General features: G+C 35.1%; 2 long non-coding RNA genes across 2 annotated transcripts in view; one reads left to right on the top strand and one right to left on the bottom strand.

Moving 5' to 3' along the window:
* Window positions 1-22279, bottom strand: part of LOC111775081 (uncharacterized) — a 198561-nt gene that overhangs the window by 139255 nt on the left and 37027 nt on the right. The gene's annotated exons all lie outside the window — the stretch shown is intronic.
* Window positions 19928-22279, top strand: part of LOC138915388 (uncharacterized) — a 70174-nt gene continuing 67822 nt past the window's right edge. Inside the window, exon 1 of the long non-coding RNA XR_011421275.1 lies at window positions 19928-20341. This is a non-coding gene — a long non-coding RNA (uncharacterized lncRNA). The remainder of the gene's footprint in view (window positions 20342-22279) is intronic.

Raw genomic sequence — 22279 nt, 5'->3', positions numbered from 1 at the left:
ATAAAAATGGTTAAAACAGTGCTAGGAACATGATAAAGGCTCAATGATATCAGATATTATCATTAATAATCACATTAACTATAAACCCTTCTGCTTAAGCTTCAAAAGTTCTAAAGTTATTATGTCATATTTATCTCAAAGCTGGTCAAAAAGTGCACCTTTCATTTTTCTTTGAATAAAACACTCATTCATTCTCTCTTAGCACACTTTTTCCTTGAATTTGCTTTTCTTTTGCCAGTTTACCCTAACCACATTTATCTTTTAATTTAATACAATGTTTCAGACTGAATGTTTCCGTCCCTTAAAATTCATATGTTGAAGCTCCAACCTCCAATGTAATGGTATTTGGAGGTGGCTTGAGAGGGAAATAATTTTAGATGAAATCATGAGAGTGGTGCCATCATGATGGGATTGGTGCCTTTATAAGGAGAGGTAGAGACAAGACAGCTTTCTCTCCCTCCACAAGCACACACTAAGAAAAGGCTATGTGAGTGCACAGCTAGAAGGCAGCTGTCTGTCAGCCACGAAGCAGGTCCTCACCAGACTCCAAATCTGTTGGTATTTTGATCTTGGACTTCCCAGCCTCCAGGACTGTGAGAAATAAATATCTGTCGTTTAAACCATCCAATCTATGGTATTTCGTTATAGAAGTCTGAGAAGATTAACGGATATTAGGTCAATTTCTATAAAGTATTATATAAATGCTCCTGTATTGACTGAACTTTCTTTTTTATATAGTCATACCATTATGAATAGCACACAAATTATTAATGCTATAAATGAATATATCATTTAGCCATGAATACTTAATTTTTAATAATTATTAGTATTGTCTTCCAAATAGATTGACAATTCCTTATAACATAACCAGGTGTTACATTTATATGTGAACATCTGTGTGATTGTGTGTCTTTCACATTAACTGAGACAGTGATAAGTGGAAGAACACGTAGACAGTGCTCAATATAGGAAATGTGTCTTTCTGGACTTGAAGTGTGGATGAGAAACAATTTCCCTTGATAATTCATAGCTCCAGACTTTTCCTCTCACAGGGTTGGGGTTTAACTTTACCTCTTGGTTTAGTTACCTAAAACTGAAATTACCCTAAAACTGTCAAATCTATCTGAGGTATATGAAGAAGCAAATATAAATTCTTTCTGGACCCAGGCCTCATGTAATATACTTCAGTAAAACTCTAATGAAAGGCCGGCCTGGTGGCGTAGTGGTTAAGTTCACCCACTCTACTTCGGTGGCCCAGGATCATGGGCTCAGATTCTGGGCACAGACCTACATATTGCTCATCAAGTCATGCTGTCATGGCATCCCACATATAAAATAGAGGAAGATTAGCAAGATGTTAGCTCAGGGGCAATCTTCCTCAAGTAAAAGAGGAAGATTGGCAACAAATGTTAGCTCAGGGCCAATTTCCTTACCAAAAAAAAAAAAGAAAAGAAAAGAAAAAAACCCTCTAGTAAGTATTTGTATTTGTTCATAATCATAAAAGTAAAACTCCTGTGGAAAAAGCCACTGTGCACAAGAGTGAGTTGTTTTAAAAAATTTCAAAAGTTGATACCCAAAACTTCAGAAAATGGAAATATAACATACATAATATCAAATAAGCTCGCTTTATATGTTTAAAGAAATAAGAGATAGCATATAAAACATAGGATTAGAACAAGATACTGTTTTTAAAAAGGCAAATTTGAACATCTAGCAAAAATATAAATTTTAAAATTAAATTCTCAGTGGTTTGGTTATACACACTATTAGAATTAGAATTACCCCTAAAAGAATTAGTGAGGCAGAAAATCAAACTGAAAATTTCCCAGAATGTAGCACAAGGGGGCAAAGAAATAAGCACTACTAAAAAGAGATTCTATCCCGGAGGATAGAGTGAGACGATATAACATACAAATCATTGGAGTTCCAGAAAAGCTGAATAGTGATAATAAGGAAAAAGAGTATTTGAATTAAGAAGATGAATAATTAGGTTCTGAAACTCCAAAGAAAGTCCATGCATAAAAGAAAACCTCACTCTGGAGAGATCGTAGTGGAACTGTGGAACCCCAGACAGAAAGAGGAGCATGCAAGCAGCCCTGATTAAAAGACAGTTTACATTGAAAGGAACGCCACTTCGACGGAGTGTTGTATCTTCAAGAGAAACAGTAGAACGTGGGAGTCAGTGAAATAACAACTTCAAAATGCTGAGAAAAAAACCGCCAAAATAAAATCAACCAGCTAAACTATCATTTGAGAATGATAGTTAAAGACATTTTACACAGAAATTGAGAGAGTTTATCACCAACAGGCCCTCACAAATAAATATTCTAAAGGATGTACTTCAAGAAGGAAATAAAACTCAAACAGAATGACAGAGATGAAAGAAAAACGATAAAATACTTGGTAAACAATTGACCAAATATAAAAATATAATGAATGTATAAACTAATAATAATTATAATGTCTCATTTTGATGATATAAAAATGGAAATATAATACCTGACAATAACTGCTTGTAACGTGGGAACGATGGCATACCAAGAGTGAGGCAGTGGGAAGGGGGACAGTTCACCCAGGCTGGCTGTACCTGCAATGCATAAGTGATTCTAACAGGTATTTGCAGGTTTAATTCACCTTTCCCTAAGGGTAAACGATGCCCAATACCTTTTCATGAGTTTATTTGCCATCTATATATCCACTTTGGTGAAATGTCTATTCATGCCTTTTGGATTTTCCAATTGCATTTTTTGTTTGAATTTTTTTACTGTTGAGTTTTGAGAATTCTTTATTCTTTATGTAAGCCCTTTTTTGCAAATGCGGCTGGAAAATATTTTCTCCCAGTCTGTAGGTTTTTATCCTCTTCACAGAGTATACTACTCAGTAATAAACAGAAACAAACTATTAACACACAATCACCATGGACTGATTTCAAGGGAAGTATGCTGAATGAAAAAAAAAAACTGTCTCCACCTTCTTCACACGGATCTTCATGTGGCCTTCTCCCTTGTGTCTTTGTGTCTCATCTCCCTTTATTCTCTCTTATAAGAATATCAGTCATTTAGGGCCCACCCTAAATCAAGAATGTTCTCATCTCAAGATCCTTATTTATATCTACAAAGATTCAATTTCTAATAAGGTCACATTCACAGGTACTGGGTGTGAGGACTTGGACATAATTTTTTGGAGGACACTATTCAATCCACTACAATCTAGATATACTTTTTTTTTTTGCTGAGGAAGATTCACCCTGAGTTAACATCTGTTGCCAATCTTCCGCTGTTTTGCATGCGAGCCACCACTGCAGCATGGTCACTGACGACCAGTGGTGTAGATCTACACCCAGGAACTGACCCCAGGCAGCTGAAGCAGAGCATACCAAACCTAACCACTAGGCCGCTGGGGTTGGCCCTAGATATGCTATTTTTAGAAAAAGATTTGCCATATTTACGTTATTTCTCTTCATCTATCCCTCCCTCTCTGTCCCACCCTGTGTGTATGTGTATATTAACCACTTAAAAATTAATTACAGACATCATGCCTCTTTATCCTAAATATTTCAGCATGTGTTTCTTAGAAACAAATATAATCTCTTACATCACCACAGTAATATAATCAAATTCAGGAAATAAGGAGTGCAGAATCCATATTTGAATTTCACTGATTGTCCAATGATGTCCTTTGCAACAATGTTGCTTTTTTCTCTCGATATAGGGTCAAACCCGTGGTCAGGCATTATATTAATTTCACGTGCCTTTAGTTTATTTTAATCTGGAACAGTTTATCTGTTTTTCCTTGTATTTCATGATATTAATTATGTTTTATATATTTTGAGTTTGCTTTGTCAAATACATACAAGTTTAGGATTATTCTATCATCTTGGTGCGTTGCATTATATATAATTATATATATAATACGCTCTATCCCTAATAATGTCTTTTGTCTTGAAGATTATTTTGTGTGACATTAATATATCTATATCAGCTTTCTTTTCACTACTATTTCCCTCATATGTGCTTTTCCAACCTTTTATTGTAAACATTTTTATGTCCTACACTTTCAGTGTCTCTTTTACTGATTTTTAAAACTTATCATTACTCTTAATATTTAGCAGCAGCGGTAGCAGCATTATCTGTACATATGGAAAATATTTCTTGGATTTTGAAACATCTTTACTATTAGATTTGCTCAGAATGATTTTTTCTTAAATTTCAGACTGTCCTAATAACATTTTGATTCTTCTTAAAATACTTGCTTTAGAAAAAAACCTCATGATGATGATATTGAGCTTATGGAGTTAAATAAAAGATTCTTCTCAGAAAGAGTGGTTTATAGCAGAGAAAACATAGGCTTTGGGGGCAGATAGACTCGTGTTCAAACCTTGTCTCTGCCCCTAACTAGCTATGTGATCTTGAAAATGGTCTTAAACTTCTTTGTGATCAAGTTCTGCATCTGGTAAGCAATGCCCAGGTGGGCCAGTTCTCAAGATTTAAATAGGACAACGCCTGTCTCCAGCAGAGAATAAGAACTCACAAAGTATTATTTCTGTCCCTCTCATCATCTATTACTTCACTTTTCTCTCACAAGAGTTTTTTTTTTCTTACCTACTACTGCTCACTAAAATGCTTTATTTTAAAATTTTTTGATAACCATTTATTTAAAGATAGGGAGAGTAAATAACTGAAAGTCATTGATTTTTGTTGGGATTGCTATAGATATGATAGCACAAAAATGCAAATCTTTATTATTAAACTACAATTAATTTTGATATAAATTATTCTAACCACTGCACGAATAAAATGCAAATTTCTATTATGAAATAGGCAGTAGCTAAAGATTAAACATCGATTTTGTTCCCAACCAAGAGAAATTACTTGTTTTGTCAGTGTAAGCTTTTCTCCGTTTTAACTAAGATCTCATGCCTTCATTGCATTCATTAGTGCCTGTCAATACATGGTAGTGTTTAAATTTTACTTCCTGGCATTCTGGAGTAGACATTCAGACTAGATCAATATTCACCTATTATCATCTGTAGTCAATGTATAATGTCTTCCTTGAGCTGATAAATAACTATCTTTTATGATAGATATTAAAGAGTATTTAAATTTGCGATTTTGCTAATTGCTCTTTTCTACAGAAGACGTTAGCCTTAATAGATATGACCTATCTCTACACACAGAGCAATATGTTACATCATCAAACTTGTATATTTCTACATTGCAAAAATGTGTGTATGCCTAAGCACAACACGTCTCAGAAATAAGTAGTGCATAAAGTGAAAGTCTTACATGTTCAAATGACCTTGATTGCTCTCTATATGTGTGAGCTGAAGAAGTTAGCTTCTTTTCAGGATAATTTGTAAGATGAAAACTTATCCCTAAACTAGAATTACTAGACTCACCACCGGATGGGTGCTCTACCATGAGAAGCACATGGCCACATAGACTTACTGAGGAAACCACAGTCATGGCTCCTATTTTATTGTCACTACATGCGTTGGCTGGCAGAATTCTTTAAATTGCTATGTTTTTCTTATTTTATTTTGCTAATATTTTGTATTTATATAGATGGGTAGGTAGGTACATTTGAATTTATTTATTTTTCCCAAGCAAATAGATTTGAATGTGAGAGCTAAATATATGTATGTAGACTCAACCATATTCCCTAGTAGTTAAGAATTTGGACTTTAAGACTGTCTAGGGTCACATCCCTGGCCTCCCACTTCCAGCCTATGTGATTTTGAGCCAATTACTCTGCATAAGCTTCGCCTGTCTCGCCATTCTTGTTTTGTTCCTGATTTTAGAGGAAAAGCATCCAGTCTTTCAGCATTAAGTATGATATTAGCTGTGGACTTTTCATAGATACTCTTTATCAGGTTAAGGAAGTTCCCTTCTAAAGGGTGTTGGATGGATTTTGTTGAGTGCTGTTTCTTTGTCTATTGCAATAATCATATAATTTTTGTTTTTTATTCTATTGATATGTTACAATACTTTAATTAATTTTCAGATGTTAAATCAACCTTGCATTCCTGAGATAAATCTCACTTGATTAGGGAGTATAATTCTTTTTATGTATATGTTAGTGGATTCAGTTTAACAATATTTTGTTGAGACTTCGACATCCATTTTCACAGAGATATTAACTATTGTTTTCTTTTCTTGTGATGACTTTGGCTTTGTATTGTTACCAAACCCGAAGTGAGTTCGCTCACCCGTTGCGCAGCAAGCCAATCTCTGACACCAGGTGTGGTGGAAGAAAGTAGGAATTTTATTTTTGCACAGCACTGAGCAAGGAGAGAGGGCAGCTAACGCTCAAATCCCAAACTCCCCAAAAAGCTAAAAGGAAGGGTTTTTATTTGGGGCTTTAGGTAGGGGAGGGGAAGCATATGGCCTTGCTGGTCAGAGCTTTCCCACCAGCCTGTCTTTGGCCTTGAGACACTTGCAGATAGGAGGGAGCTCATTACCTTGCTGGTCTGCAGCTTTCCCACCAGCCCGTATCTCTTTGTGGGAGGAGACAGTCCAGGTGCTTGTCCTTGATGGTGTCTGTCTCCATGGAGGATAGTGGATTCTGGAGCCAGGAAGCCAGAGAGTAAGCAGGGAATGAATGTTTTGCTTTTAACCCCATATATGCTGGGTTTAATGTGGGGAAACTGATATCAGGGTCGAAATCAGTATCAGAGTAATATTGGCATCATAAAATGAGTTGACAAGTGCTCCTTCCTATTCTATTTTTTTGCAGTAGAACATAAAGAATTGGCATTAATTATCATTTAAATGTTTGGTAGAATTCAGTGGTGAAGCCTTTTTCCCTATCAGTTTGTGATAGGGAAAAAGTGGGGATATCCTTTTTCCCTATCAGTTTGTGTTTCATATATTTTGGTGCTCTATTATTAAAAATGTATGCATGTATAATATAGAAGATATGTAATATAAAAATGTTACTCCTATATTCCCTTCCCCACTCTTTGTAATAATATTGTTATACATGTTACATCTATTTTAATGTTACAAGCTCAATAATGCTTTGTTATAATTAGTTTACCACCTCTACTCATTTCCTTGGCCCTAAGCAGTTTTGCTTCCACCTATTTCCTTTATTCAGTTATTGGTAACTATATTACAAATATATTACTTTTCTATATGTTATAGGCCTAACAATACATTATATAAATATTTATTTTATATGATTATTCTTTAAATCAGAGAATGAATGAGAAAAAATATGCATTTCTACTCTTTTATAATTACGCAATTACTTTATACGTGCTCTTTATTTTTGTGTGTGGATTCAATTTATCATCTGTGGTCACATGCTTTTAGTCTGAAGAAGTTCTTTTAGAATTTCTTATAAAGCATATCTGCTGGTAACACATTCTCTCCATTTTTGTTTATCTGGAAATGTCTTTATTTCACTTTTGAAAGATAGCTTTGCTGAATATAGTAATCTTGATTGACAGTTTTTTATCTTTGAGCATTTTGAGTATGTAATCCCACTACTCTTCTGATGAGAAGTCACCTATTATCTTATTGGGGTTCCCTTGTAAGTGACAAGTCATTATTCTCTCACTGCTTTCAAGATTTTCTCCTGGTCTTTGACTCTGGCATTTTTACTATGATATGTTTGTTTGTGGATCTCTGTGTTTATCCTACTTGCAATTTGTTGAACTTCATGGATGTGTAAGTGTCTTTTAATAAATTTGGGTAGTTTTCAGTTGTTATTTCTCCTAATATTTTTCTACTCTTTTTCACTCTTACCTCTCTTTCTGGTACTCCCATTACGTGTTTTTGGTGTGTTTAACAGTATCCCAAATTTCTATGAAGATCTCCGCATTTTTCTTCATTCTTTTTTCTCCTCTCTTTTTCAGACTGCATCTATTAACCTTTTTTCAAGCTTGATATTTCTTCCATCTGACTATTGAAATCTACTACTGAGCCCTCGTAGTGAACTTTTCTTTTCAATTATTGTGCTTTTCAACTCCAAAATTCCCATTTGGTTTATTTTTTATAATTTCTATCTCTTTATTGACATTCTTTATTTGATACAACATTGTCATCATACCTTCCATTACTTCTTTAATCAGAGTTCCCTTTGATTTTTTTGAACATATTTATAATGGATCTATTGCGGTCCTTTTCTGTTAAATCCCACAGCTGGTTATTCTCACAGACAGTTTCTGCTGTTTGAATTTTTCCTGGTGTATGAATTATACTTTCCCATTTATTTGCATGTCTCATTTTTTTAGAAAGTGGACATTTTTGATAATACATTGTAGCAACTTTGGGTACTGGTTCCCTCTCACCTTTGGCCTTGTAACTGTTATTCGTTGGTTTATTTTTTCAGTGACTGACTGGGTTATTTTAGTGAAGTCTGTATCCCCACCCAAATTAGCTGATCTACAGTTCAGTCTGTATCTTGACTCTTCTTCCAATTTTTCCCTAACACAATCTCCAGTGTTTTTGAGAGCACCCTCAGGTTTGAACTTTCCCATGCTCTGTTGCAAATGAAATTAGTTTCTATGGAAAAACTTTAGGAGTTCTCGATCTTACAGCCTGCTTCTCACTCCAGACAAAATCTCTGAGCTAGGGATCTGGAGCTGGGTGTGGAACAATGGCTAGCTTCTTTCAAAGTGACACCCGTCCCCCCCAGGAGCTGAGTGTTTGGTGAAGGAGGATGGGCAACAGCCTAAGGTCTTCTTGGCTTACTTTTTCTAGTGTGGAACCACTGTTTCACAAGCCAGGGCAAGAATAATTGTGGAATAGGCAGTTGGTGGCAACATAGGAAATGTTGACATCACGCTTCTCCCACAGGGAGCTCCACCTACTGGGAACTGAAGGAAGAGGGAGTCTGGTTTCCCAGCTGCTGGGAGACGGGAGGCAGGGAGAGGGCTTGTTTGAAATACCACAGACTCTTACTTTTCTCATGGAATTTTTATAGATTTTCTTGAGTAGATATTTCTTCATTTGTACACCCTGAAGACCATTTCCAGAGATTTCAAATTGTTTTTATCTTCTAAAAAATACTTGTCACCAGTTTCAATGGGGATGAGATACACAGAGCATCTCACAATGTCATGTTGGAAGTCAGTCCTCCTTTATACTACATTTTATCCTTTCAAATTATTGGTATGGTTTCTGTATCCCAACTAAAACAGGTGATTTCATGGAAATTAGACAAAATCTAATCAGATGCCCATGTATGTTCTTTATAGGAAAATTATCATGCATGTATTGTTTTAATTAAAGATTACATAGAATGCAGATAGTGACTTTTAAATGTAATATAGCATACATTGTGTTTCCTTGAAAACATTCATATTGCTTCTTTTCTAGTCTGTTATACAGATCAACACTGCCTCAGGTGCCAACAAAAGTTAATGAATGAACTAAGTAACACTAGAGAAACACTGTAATACATACCCCATAAGGAGATTGACCTTATATCAAATAATACACACTTGTTACAGGATACAACAAGCTAGTAAGCAATCAGAAAGAAGGTATTAGAACAAGTCAAAATGCGTCAGAAGACTAAATTAATTCAGTTTAAAATCTTTTCACATAAATTATAAGTCACGGTAACACAGAACTTATAAATGACATTAAAGCTGTAGATATGTTTAATGGGAGATCAAATGTAAGAATCTTATAAAATTTTCACATTGAAATTTGGCAGATGAAATACTCTGGATATTAAGAATTCAGCCCAATGATAAAGTTGCCTTTTGCATTCATGCTTTCTGTTTCATAATCAGTACACTTTTTAGCTCGAAATAACCTAAATAGGATGTGCACCTTAAACAGAATATAAACTCTCCCATCAGAGTGCCAATGAGTAAGAAATGAGACACTGGGAGGTTAAGCAATTTTCTTATTTTTCTCAAGTAAATTGGCTCCAAGTAATTTCAAATAACTTTTTCTTTTAAAGAAAAGCAATCACAAATAGATGAGAATGTTCTGGAAACCTAGTGTCAGGGTCAGATACTCTCTGAAAAGTTGAAGGGAATGAAGAATAAGAATGTGAGAGGTGGGTCACAAATTTTACATGACCCTGTGAATGTTTTAAGATCAGAAGAAATTTTCTTGAGATCACAATTTTTGTCTAAAACACATTTAATTTATAGTTAAAATAGTAACAGGAATTTCTACTTTTCTCTCTTGCTTTGTTTTATTCACCATTTGTGAAGTACTGGTGAGTAATTTTGCTCAGATGTTTTGCTAAAACTTTTGGCTGTCACTCAATTCCAAAACTGCAAGAATTGACATTTTTATGAAATGATCCCCTGAAAGTGCTGAGTTTTAAATTGAGGTTTTAATATGAGAAGATACAAGCTTTAGTTTCATAATGAAACTCAAGCAGCTCGGTTTAGTCCAAGTTTCACATGAACGTAAAACCCAGAGACTAATGAAAACAATCACTAAACTTGATACATTAAATCCAAAATAATAACCCTACTCTACTATCATGGCACATTAATAGCATACTTTTAATCTTATCATTGAAATCCAAATATCTGGAATGATGTGTGAAAAATCACAATATGTCAGAGCCAAATTGTCCATTAACAGAATCATGTTTTTCTTCAGGTCCAGGTCATAATTAAATCCCAGAGTTCTACCTACGAATTTGTGCATTTATCCATTCAGCAAACATTGATGAGTGTCCATTATTTGTCAGACCCTATAGTAGGTTCTGGGCATAAAAGTTGAATAGAGATTACTTGTTTTCAAAGAGTTAAAGGTGGGGAAAATGACCACAATGTGGTAAGTGTTATGCTTTTAGAAGACATGACAGGAAAAGGGGAGAATATAAATCACACAGATCAAAGTCGCATTGAGAAGAAGGAAATGTTTTCCAGGGGGTGACACTGACCACACTTAAAGAGAAGAAACAGTAGGGTGGTAGGCAGAGGGAAGACAAGGGATTCAGGCATATATTTCAGGCGGAAGTATAAGGAAGAATGAAGACATGGAAACACAAAAGAGATAGAACTTCTTAATAACAAGTAGTTATGTGTATATTACAGAAGCCTATGGCACCATGGGGGAAAGTGCGGCTGGAAAGGTGAGGATAGGTCAATTTGTGGAAGACCTTGTATACTAAACTAAAGAGTTTAAGTCCCACTTTGAAATCTTAGAGGAAAGTAATAAAGAGATTTGAGTAGAGGGTTGACATGATCACATTGGATTTTCAGAAGATGCCTCTGACAGCAACATGGAAGATGGAAGGAAGAGGGTAAGAATGGAGGCTGGGAGCAGTTGGGATGTTGTTGTGGCAATGTAAGTGGAAAGTCATTAAGATAGAGAAAAACATAGTGTCAAGGAGAAAGACAAGGAACAGATGAATATGAAAATATCAAGCGAATAGATTTCAGGACTTGGTGTCAGATTGGGTAAGTAGGAAAGAAATAGTCTAGGATCTTGAGATAATCATTTTGGTTCTGGGGAGTGGATGAAAGGAGGAACAAATGTGAAAAATGAAGACATTTGTTTGAATTATGAATAGGGTGATTTACCATGAAACTTTAAGTGGAAATATCCACTGGGCAGGTAGATGTGTGGTTCTAGAGCCCTGAAAAGGAGAAATGCATTCCGACGTCACAAGAATACCTGGTATGTGAAACCAAGATAATAGGCCTCTGGGTAAGCTCCCTACATAGGGAGTATAGACCCAGAAGAGAAGAAAATTGAACTAAAAGAATAAAGACATTTAATGGGCAAGTGAACAAGGAGGAAACACAGTCGTACGTGGGTGTATACACAGCACACACATACCCACCCACACACACACACACACATACAGAAGACTGGGAAGGAGCAGCCAGAGAGTTAGATGGAAAACTAGGAGTTAATGAAACACGGAAGAAAGTTTTGCAAAGGGAGTGGAGGAAGTGTTTCATTCATTCATTCATTCATTGAACAATGCCCTCATTGTGCCCCTGATGTGAGCCAGCACATTCCAGCAGCACAGGTGCGGGGTGTGCAGCACAGAAAGTCTTTGAAGTGAGCCTCCTAGAGCACTGTGAGTTCAGGGTAAATAAGGGATACTGTGTTTACCTGGCTCCTTTGAATCAAAAAGGAGCTCCACAGCCCTGCTTCAGAGAAGAATTGTGAAAGTTATTTAACACTCACTCCATACAAAACTCTAAATTTGTGGGGGAATAGGTGAGCTGTATCCCTGAGCCCATTCAAGGTTCACTCATCATCTGAGAACTTAAATTCCTATCCGAGGTTCATTAACCGGAAATTACATCATAAGAAATTATCACTGCACACAGCTTTCAGGCACTTTTACCTGAAAAGCGAATATTTTGTCATACTTTTTTTTTACCATTACTTTTAGATTTAATGAAAAGCAAAAATTAAAAGGAAATTAAAAAATCAAAAATGAAAGAAAAATCTAGATTAGACATTATTCGTTACCCTCATTTTTGCTTAGATGTTTAATTCTCTGGGAATGTATTTAACCCTGAGATTAAGATAAAAACTTATATAGACTTTGATTCAAAATAATCTGCTTCTTTTTTAAGGTATATAAAGTACCAGATGGTATAAAGATCAGGACTAATTTAGCCATATATACTCTACCATCTTGTCCAATAATCAGATCTTATGATACTCGCTCCTTCATGTAAACATTGGACTTTAGCCCTGTTTTTTTGTGTATTGTTTTATTAATATAAGATTAATGTTGTTTAAAAGAGAAACTCCTTTTAATATTCTACCTTCTTCTTCATCCCTTCCCCTTCCCAGGCCTCCATCCCAGAACTTAGGACTAAAATTGCTTCTTCCTCCTAAAATATATTTGTCCTACACTTGAAAGTGATTGGGTAGAGGAAGGTCGGCATGACACGTTCTGAAATAGCAGCATTTCAGAGCACCTTTCCAATTGTCACTGTCTGTACCCTGCAGAAGTATGGTTTCAATTTTGCTCTTGAAATATGAGTCAAGCTATGTTACCAACACATATTTTTCCCTGTCATAACATTTCACTTATTCTGTACTCTGTAGACAGTTTATAGGTCGCATCTTTTCCCTAGTCTTATTGAAATGGTATCTTCTTTCTCTTTGAATTCATTTTTCATTAGGGGAAGCAAAATCAGATTCTGTGCCCAATAAACAGAAGCATCTGGCCTAAGGATGTGTCATCATTGCTGAGCATCCCCCACTGGTAACGAACAGCAGTCAAATGCCACTTAGGAGAGATGAAGATGCTGCTACTCCGCCTCCCCGTGTGTACTTTTGTAGTCATTAATGATCTGTCCCTCACCCCCGCCCCAGGAATTAATCAAGTGTGGAATTTGCAGAGGAGAAACACCTTGAAGCAATGATTCACTGGACTGGAACTTAATCACTGTCTTCACCTCATAGCAGTTTTGTAAGTTCACAGATCTGGGGTTGAAAGTCCCATTGGACATTTTTCATGTCTCAACTGGAGAACCGAGGAGACACATAACAGTGCCCTTAACTTCAGTTTTCATATTTCACAAAATTTTGTTAAACATTTAAGCAATTCTCTAAAGTTAAAAATTTTTGAGATATTGGTATGCTTTCTTCAGTTAAATAAAATGACTAAAGCAAAACGCCCAGGCACCATACAGGTTTTATTTGCACAAAATTCTAGCGTTACTCTCACAAAAATAAATATTTCCATTAAGAATGATCCCTTTAAGCAGAAAAGATACTAGGTCTCTTTGTTTTTAAGAATGTGTATTATTTCAAGTCAAAATGAAATCGTTCATCATTTACAAAATATAATAAAGAAGGACATAAAGAAAGCAAATGAATTTTGATATCAAGTAAAAACTAAACAATAAAATCTGGCCTATTTTACAAGGAAATCTAGTCAGAGTAATATCAGGGGAAAAAGATAAAGTGTAATAAATAATAAGAGAATCATCTTACTTTTATATAGCACATTGTATTTTGTAGGATAAAGATGATTATATCAGAGGTAAATCACCAAGTGTTGACCTCAGGAGTAATAACAGCCACAGAGAAACCACAATGCTGTTTAAAACAGGCAGTGAAAAAATAAGTGACAGTCAACTGTACTTTTTGATAAAGACAAAACATACATAAGGAATGTGGAATTTGACTCAGGCAGTTTTCCCTTTTGGTAGATACTGTAGGATCTTGCAAGTCTGGAGGTTGTTACTAGAGGTTTGTCATGCACTCTCTCAGCTTAAAATGTTAGCTTCCTTGAAAAAACACTATGTCAAGTATTGAACAAACCACACATTTATCAACACGGATGACATATTTACGTATAAGGGAGGGAAAGAACTGAGACTGGAAAGAGGAGGGAAGAATATGATATCTCTTACAAATTCCTTCCAGCTTTGAGCCCAAAATAATGTAAGAAGAGATCACCAGCAAAATACGAATAGCAATAATCTTCTAAAAAAAATGAAAGCGAAGCCAAGGGTAAAGTGAAATGAATGAAAATGAAAATAGCTTGATATAGAAGAAAGTAGACACATTAAAATCAAGAGTAAAAATAATCAAATGGATGCCCCAGGTGCAAGGAAGGTAGAAAAATATTTTAGAGCTGCGAAAAACATTTGAGAGCTGAATTAAACAGGCTAAATTAATCTTTGAGCAATTTTCTTACTGGGGAAGATGGAATTCATTTTTTTACCTTAGTGAATTTATTAATCTCCCCATGGGCAAAAAATCCATTTACATTTTTTAAGTACAGAAAGATCTGTGGGTTTTCAAAGCAGTTTTATAAGATATGAGTCATCATTACAAGTGTGTGAACAATCAGGTTTTTAAAGTCCTTTAAGTCTATACTTGTGGGTGATTTTAGCGATCTTTGCTACAGATCTCAATATTCATAGCATCGCTTTCCCTTGCTAAGTAAATAGCATAGAAGAGGAAGGTCAAGCTAAATTTTAAAAGGTCTTTCATTTATCATTAAATAAAATGTGAATAAGTAATGCATTGCATTAAATGCAGATTAATTCACTTTATCTGGAAATAAAGTATACTAGATTGTTTCAAAATTATTAGCAATTCCCTTTGTTTCTGTTTTACCCAAAACTAACTAGCCCTTTAATATCCTACTCACACACACACACACATACATACATAAGTTGAGCATTTAAAGTACTTTCTTGTTTTACCCCAGCAAAAAATAATTCCACAATTTCCATATTTGCCAAATTAGACTATTATAGCCTCCAAAAAAGTGACAGAAAACGTGCTTTAACATTAGAAATTTTGACTCTAGACAATTCCTCAAATTAGTGGAAGATGGTGTTTCCAAATTCCCAACAGATATTAATCTTCAGAATTTAGAAACAAGAAGTCAAAATTCCTGGGATGTATCAGGAATTCCTGAAATCTTATGTTAGTCGTAAAACACTTCCAGTGTTCTTCATTCTCTTTCCTTATTATTATAAATATCTTTAAACCATTTTTCAGTAAATAAGAAATGTTCAGTTTAATGGCATTTACAAAGAATTGTCACCTATAGCAAATATTCAAATAAAGGCAAATTGCCTTGGACATTATTAGATAGTATCTGAATAACATAACATTCAGACCTCCTATCAAGGGCAGGTGTTAAAATTGCCCATTGAAGGACCCATTTTGCTTCCAAAACTTGTTAAGTACCATCAACAAGATTTGCATAAAGTATGTGCATAAACTTACCAATATTTAATTTACCACAATGACTCACTGTTGGCTAGATAAGGTCACAAACATAGTTAGAATACAGCGCTAGTTAGAAGTAGGCTGACAGATGGAGACCACCTCGCTCCTACCTGCTCCTGTGCTGGTTCCTGGAAACGTCAACTCTAACCTTCCACTCCACAGTGTCAGCATTTCCTGCTCTTGTTTTTGACTTGACATTGATGGATTCCTTCCAACCAGATAAATCTGTCTGTATATTGTTAATCTTTAATTCTCACATGAAAACTATTATTCTTTTCTCCATTTTCCCAGTTTCTTGGCTAACTTTTCTCCTGATTCAGAAGTGAGAAAACATAAATTTCCCAAGAAATGCTGAATAGAAATTTCTGGATGAAAACACTAATTGAAGGTGTGTGTACGTGCGTATATGTATGTATATGTGTATTGAGTGGGTCTAATGCATATTAAGTGCTCTTAAAAGTAGTATTTTCTCTACTAATCGTAGTGACATACAGCCAACATGAGACTTCCATACATACACCACTGACGGCAGTTATTTCACAAAACACAGATCAGAGAGTCTTTCCCACTTAAGATACAATCATCTGTTAATGATTAGAGATAAGATTGAATGAATGAATGAATGAATGAAAAATTTGGAAAGCTTTCAGAAACTTATGAAACTGTATCTTTGTTTTAATTTTTGAATCACCAAAGCTTTTAAAAGCACATTGATAAACCTAGGTGAATTATAACTGTTTCTCATATATTTTAGGTACTAGAACACAGCATTTTGTTTATATTTTCAAATCATTTTATCCTTCATTACAAAATTTGTCATCTTACTACAACAGTAATGTGACAGCCAATTTTATAAAATTTTACAAAAGACCCTTAAATGGATAGCATATATATATATATGTATACATGTTTTTAAATCAGGGCTCAACTTCCTGAAATATCACCAACACCAGTAATTTTAGAAAAAAAACAAACTCACAAGTTTCTACATTTTTATGTGAGGTCTTCTGATTTTATAGAAGATAAGTTAAAGAATTAAGACTGCATGAGAAAAATAAAATCCACCTATAGGCCAAGTTTGACATATAAGATACTAGTTTGAGATCTTTGTGAATGTGGTGACTACTTCACATTTCACAAGACATTTACAGTGCTGTGAGAAGCAAAGAGTTAGGGCAGGAAAAGGTAGAGGCCAGTATGTTCCAAGCAAGGAGCTTGGCATACACTTCCATTCATGGCAAATGGTGCAGAACTCCCAAAGCGCCCTTGGTGATGGTGGAATACTACCTTGGAACAGCTTTGCTTATATAATTCATTTTGTGTACAGCAAGGCAGTAATTATAGTGATGACAGTTTCTTCTCAATTTCAACTCATGCTGGTTAAATCAGTTACTTTCTCAATGTCTTTTCCCATTTTGATGGTGACATGTAGCGTATAAGGTAGGAAGATGGAAACACAAAAGAAGCACAATTTTAACTTCTATTTTCATAAGTATCAGCTGATACTCTATGTTCATTTCTGAAATAAGGACTCACCTGCTAACAAAAGTGCAGTCCTTTCTTTTGCCCTTTGATTGTCCAAATATGAGGATAATAATACTTCTCCAGTGTGAACTCAGGAAATGCTCAATAAAATGTATCCATTCTTGTGGGCAAATGGATGAAAAGATCAACTCGAATGTAAACCACATGCTCACAAAAATCTTACACTGCAGAAGGTGAATGTTTTTAAAAAATACTTGGCGCATATTCTGGAGGCAGCTACAACAGAGATGGAATTCCCTTTGAAAGTTCCAGCTGTGATGACTCTGACCAGACTATATTACGATAGCTACTTAAACAGTGTCCAAGCTCTATAATGAGTTTATGTAAAGTGATGGGAACTTCCCCTCTGATGTTATTCACATAGTTAACAAAGTAGGTCAAACTTTGTGCAAAAAGATTTGTTTCTAAATTGCCAAGGTGAATAATCTCTGGCATCAATGTACACTTGCATTCAAGTAAAATCTAAGAAGGAAGAAGATGATTTACTCAGGGCGCTGTTCGTAGAGTCTACCAGAATATTCTGCCAAGTCAGTTTTTACTATAGGGTCTGTTGATATCTTATGGAGCTAGAGAATTACATGGAAGAAGATGATGAGTCATGTGTTGTTATGGGCTGAATTGTCGCCCCCCAAAATTCATATGTTGGAGCCGTAACACTTAGTACCTCAGAACATGACTGTACTTGGAGACAGGACCTTTAAAGAAGTAATTAAGCTACAACAAGGCTGTTAGTATGTGCCCTAAGCTGATCTGATTAGTGTTATAAGGAGAGGAAATTTGAACACACAGGAAGACACCAGGGATGTGTGCATACAGAGGAAAGACCGTGTGAGGCACAGCAAGAACGTGGGCATCTGTAAGCCAAGGAGAGGTCTCTGGAGAAACCAACCCTGCCAGTACCTTACTGTTGGACTTCCAGCCTCCAGAACTGTGAGGGAAAAGAAAATTTCTGTCATGTAGGCCACCAAGTCTGTGGAGTTTTGTTATAGCAGCCCTAGCAGACTAATATGAATGTGTTTGGCAGATAGATTACAAGGAAACAACCATGTTTATGCATCTATTTACTTTCACAACTCTGACTCCACAGAAGATGTGGATAAAGATTCAGGACTACTGAACAAGGAACATGAATCCTATGAAAGAAACCGTCATTGAATACATCAGTTAAAATTTCTGTTTTTCTTAAGATCATTGCTGGTCAGATTTTAGAAGTTGGAAGCAGATGGATAAGGTTGGTGATATTTTCAAATGAAGTAGTAATAGAACGGAATGATTTGTACTCCACAAGAAAAAAAACATGCTGGGTCTGCCAAAACTCTGTAGGAACGAAAGAAATATAAGAAAACGAAGTTTCAGAGCACTCTAAGAGATGAAAGGCTTTTGACTTTACTTTTCTGATGTAGAAGATAGATGTCTGCCAACAGTTAGAAAAGCATAAAAAGGAAAAAAAGGAAGTATATTTTAAAACAGGTGCATTGTGACTAGTACCTCAGTAAGATATACATGAAAATAATCATTGTATCAATACAAAGTAGATCTACAAAAAGATCAAAGGAAATTGTTCTTGTTCTATGGCTGGTTTCCAAGAAGCAGATAGTCTCTATTTGATAAAATATTCATGAATGATATATGATAAATATATAAATTTCCTAATAATTTTAATATTAAGGATAAGTGACTATTTCTGAACTTTGTCTAACAGTTTTAAAATACATTGTGCAAAAAGATCTCATTAATTGAAAGCATTGTAATAGTTGATTTCCTATACTACTTCGTCTCTTCAAAAGAATGAAAAACAGGAAGAGACGATTGAAAAATACATTTTCAACATTTTTATAATTTGTTATCAACTACATTGCAGCATAATTCACATTTAAAAGATGAATCTATTTTAGGACCGGCCCCGTGGCCGAGTGATTAAGTTCGCATGCTCCTCTGCAGGCGACCCAGTGTTTCGTCTGTTTGAATCCCAGGCGTGGACATGGCACAGCTCATCGAGCCACGCTGAGGCTGCGTCCCACATGCCACAACTAGAATGAGCCACAACTAAGAATATACAACTATGTACCGGGGGGCTTTGGGGAGAAAAAGGAAAAAAATAAAATCTTTAAAAAAAAACTATTTAAAAAAATAAAAAGATGAATCTATTTTAAGTAAAGTGTGATGTTTGACAAATATTACCATTACCACAATAAGATACAGAATAATTCCATTATTCTAGAAAGTTCCTTTGTGCCCTTTCACAGTTAATCCAGCCCACCCTTGGACCTAGTCAACCACTGATGTATTTTCTGTTACTGTACATTAGATTTGTCATTTCTGGATTTTCGCATAAATAGAATTATTCAACATATACTTTTATGTGTGGCTTTTTTGCTTTGAATAATATTTTTGAGATCTGCTCATGTTGTTGAATGTATCAGTAGTTTGTTCCTTTCTGTTGCTAAGTAATATCTTATTGTGTGGATATTATCAGAGTTTGTTTATCCATTCACCAGCTTAAGGACATGAGTTGTTTGTAATTTTTAGCTACTATAAACAGTCATGTGCAAGTTTTTATGTGGACATATATTATCATTTCTCTTCAAAGAACACCTAAAAGTGGAATTGCTAGATCATATGGTAAGTATATGGTTAACATTAAAGAAACTGCCAGTTCCCCAAAGTGAGTGTATCAGTTTCCATCTGCACCAGAAATGTATAAAATTTCCAAAAGCCAACACTTCATTGCCAATGTTTTTCATTTCAGCCTTTCTAGTTTACGAGCAGTGGAATCTACTCTGCTTTAGATATACATTCCCCTGATGGCTATCGATGTTGAGAACTTTTCATGTGCTTATTGGCCACTTGCAGATCAGTTTTTTTAAATTTAATTTAATTTTATTTTATTTTATTATTTATTTCTTTTAATTTTAAGGAAGATTAGCCCTGAGCTAACATCTGCTGCCAATCCTCCTCTTTTTGCTGAGGAAGACTGGCCCTGAGCTAACATCCGTGCCCATCTTCCACTACTTTATACGTGGGACACCTGCCACAGCATGGCTGACAAGTGGTGCTGCACAGGTCCACATATGGGCTCGGAACCGACGAACCCCGGGCCATGGAGGCAGAATGTGTGAACTTAACCACTGCGCCAACAGGTGAGCCCCTAGATCACTTTTTTTGAAGCAACCGTTCCAATCTTTTGCCTTAGTTTATTGGGTTGATTTTCTTCTTACTATTGAGTTGTATGAGTTATGGCTTCAAGTCTTTGGTCAAACATATGTATTACAGGTATTTTCTCCCATTCTGTGGCTTCTGTTTTCATTTTAATGAATTCTTTCAAGAGCAGATCTTTTAATTTTGATGAAGTCAAATTTATCATTTTTTTCTTAACAGTTAATGTTCTTCATGTCTCTGAGTCTTTGCCTATCTCAAAGCTGAGATTTTCTCCCATATTTTATTTTAGAATTATTATCATTTTGCATGTTAGATTTAGCCCTACGATTTATTTCCAGTTAATTTACACATATGTCATGAGATAAGTCAATGTTTCTTTATTCTTGTTCCAAAATCATTTGTTAAAAAGTATATTCTTTATCCATTGAAAGGATTGGCATTCTTGGACATAAATCAATATATCTTACGTGTATGGTATATTTCCTGACTCTCTAGTTTCTACCATTTATTTATATGTCTGTCACCATGCCAATGTGATAGTATCATAATTACTGTCTCTTTGTAGTAATGGAAGACATATTTAACCACTCTATTCCCTCAGTGATCTGAAACAGAGTAGTTGGGAGGTATCTAGCCACGTGGCAACAGACTTGGAAACATTATCTTCAAATTAAAGAGACAAATTTAATTTCCTTAAAATTACCTATAAATAGAAAAATAAACATCCAAATTCATAATACCCAGCTCCAGAACCAAGGACTGTGGCAACAGTTAAGTGGAAACTGTATAGAAAAGAGGAAATGACAGCATGGAGCCTAGAGATGACAGAACACAGAAAAAATCATTTCCAATAGGAGAGTGCCATTTTGAGTGGGAAATACTTAAAATGCGTCTGAGTTGTGCTACGAGAGCACTATCGAGAATTCCAAGTGAAGAGCAGTTAAGTCTAAATTATAAGAAATCCACAGCAGAGGAGATTTAAATAAAAAGTTAATAAGGGACATGATGAAGAAGCCAAAATAATAAAAAGTGATTTTAAAAAGTGGAAAGAATCACAGAGAATGTGAAAGAAATGGAAGATAAGCAAGGAACATACAGTATGTACATATAATTATTCTTGGAGAAAAAAAGAAATTGATGGAGTATAATTACATTTTTAAAATAGTATCTTAGAAAACTTTCTGGAAATAAAAGAAGACCTAAATCCACATATTGAAAGGTCCCACTGTACACTCCAGAAAACTGATGTGTCCTGATAAAACGGTTAGACTTAAAGATTGAGAAAAAATTCTTCAAAGGATCCCGGAAAAAAGGCAGAGTCATTTAAGAGGGAAGAAAACCCGGTTGGCAAGACTTCTAAGCAAATACATATAAAGCAAGAATACAGTAGACCAAGATTTTTTTTAAAATCCTTCAAAACAAAGTTAGAATGGATGAATTTTGTATCCAGCTGAGCTATTGTCATTTACAGGGAAGGTCAATCTGTTGACCACTGACTTCTTGGCAAGTGCATATGAAACAATACAAGAATGCAGCAACATCTTCAGATGCTCAGTAAAACAAAGTGGGAACCAAGGATTTTATATTCAGCCCAGCTTTTCTTCAAGTGTCAAGGCTATAGAAAAATAATTACAAACTTGCAGGATCTTGAGAAATACTGTATTCAAGAGCCTATCCTGAGAAACCCACTAGAGGACAAGTGTCATCCAAGAGATTACTGAGAAACTTCTGCAAAGTTCCAATGAATTTAATTACTTAACCTCTAAGACAAAAAAAAAGTTCAGACAATGGAGAAAAATCATATGTAAATATTTTATATTCTGACAAAGCAAAAGTAATACAATTTAAAATGAAAGCAGAAAGGAGAAAACTAGAAGAAAGTAAAGTAAGCTTATTGATTGTTATATAAGTAAATATTA

This window comes from Equus caballus, chromosome 9 (assembly GCF_041296265.1).
Source record: "Equus caballus isolate H_3958 breed thoroughbred chromosome 9, TB-T2T, whole genome shotgun sequence".
In the NCBI taxonomy this organism is placed as follows: Eukaryota; Metazoa; Chordata; class Mammalia; order Perissodactyla; family Equidae; genus Equus; species Equus caballus.
This window is presented reverse-complemented; position numbering and strand designations above follow the sequence as displayed.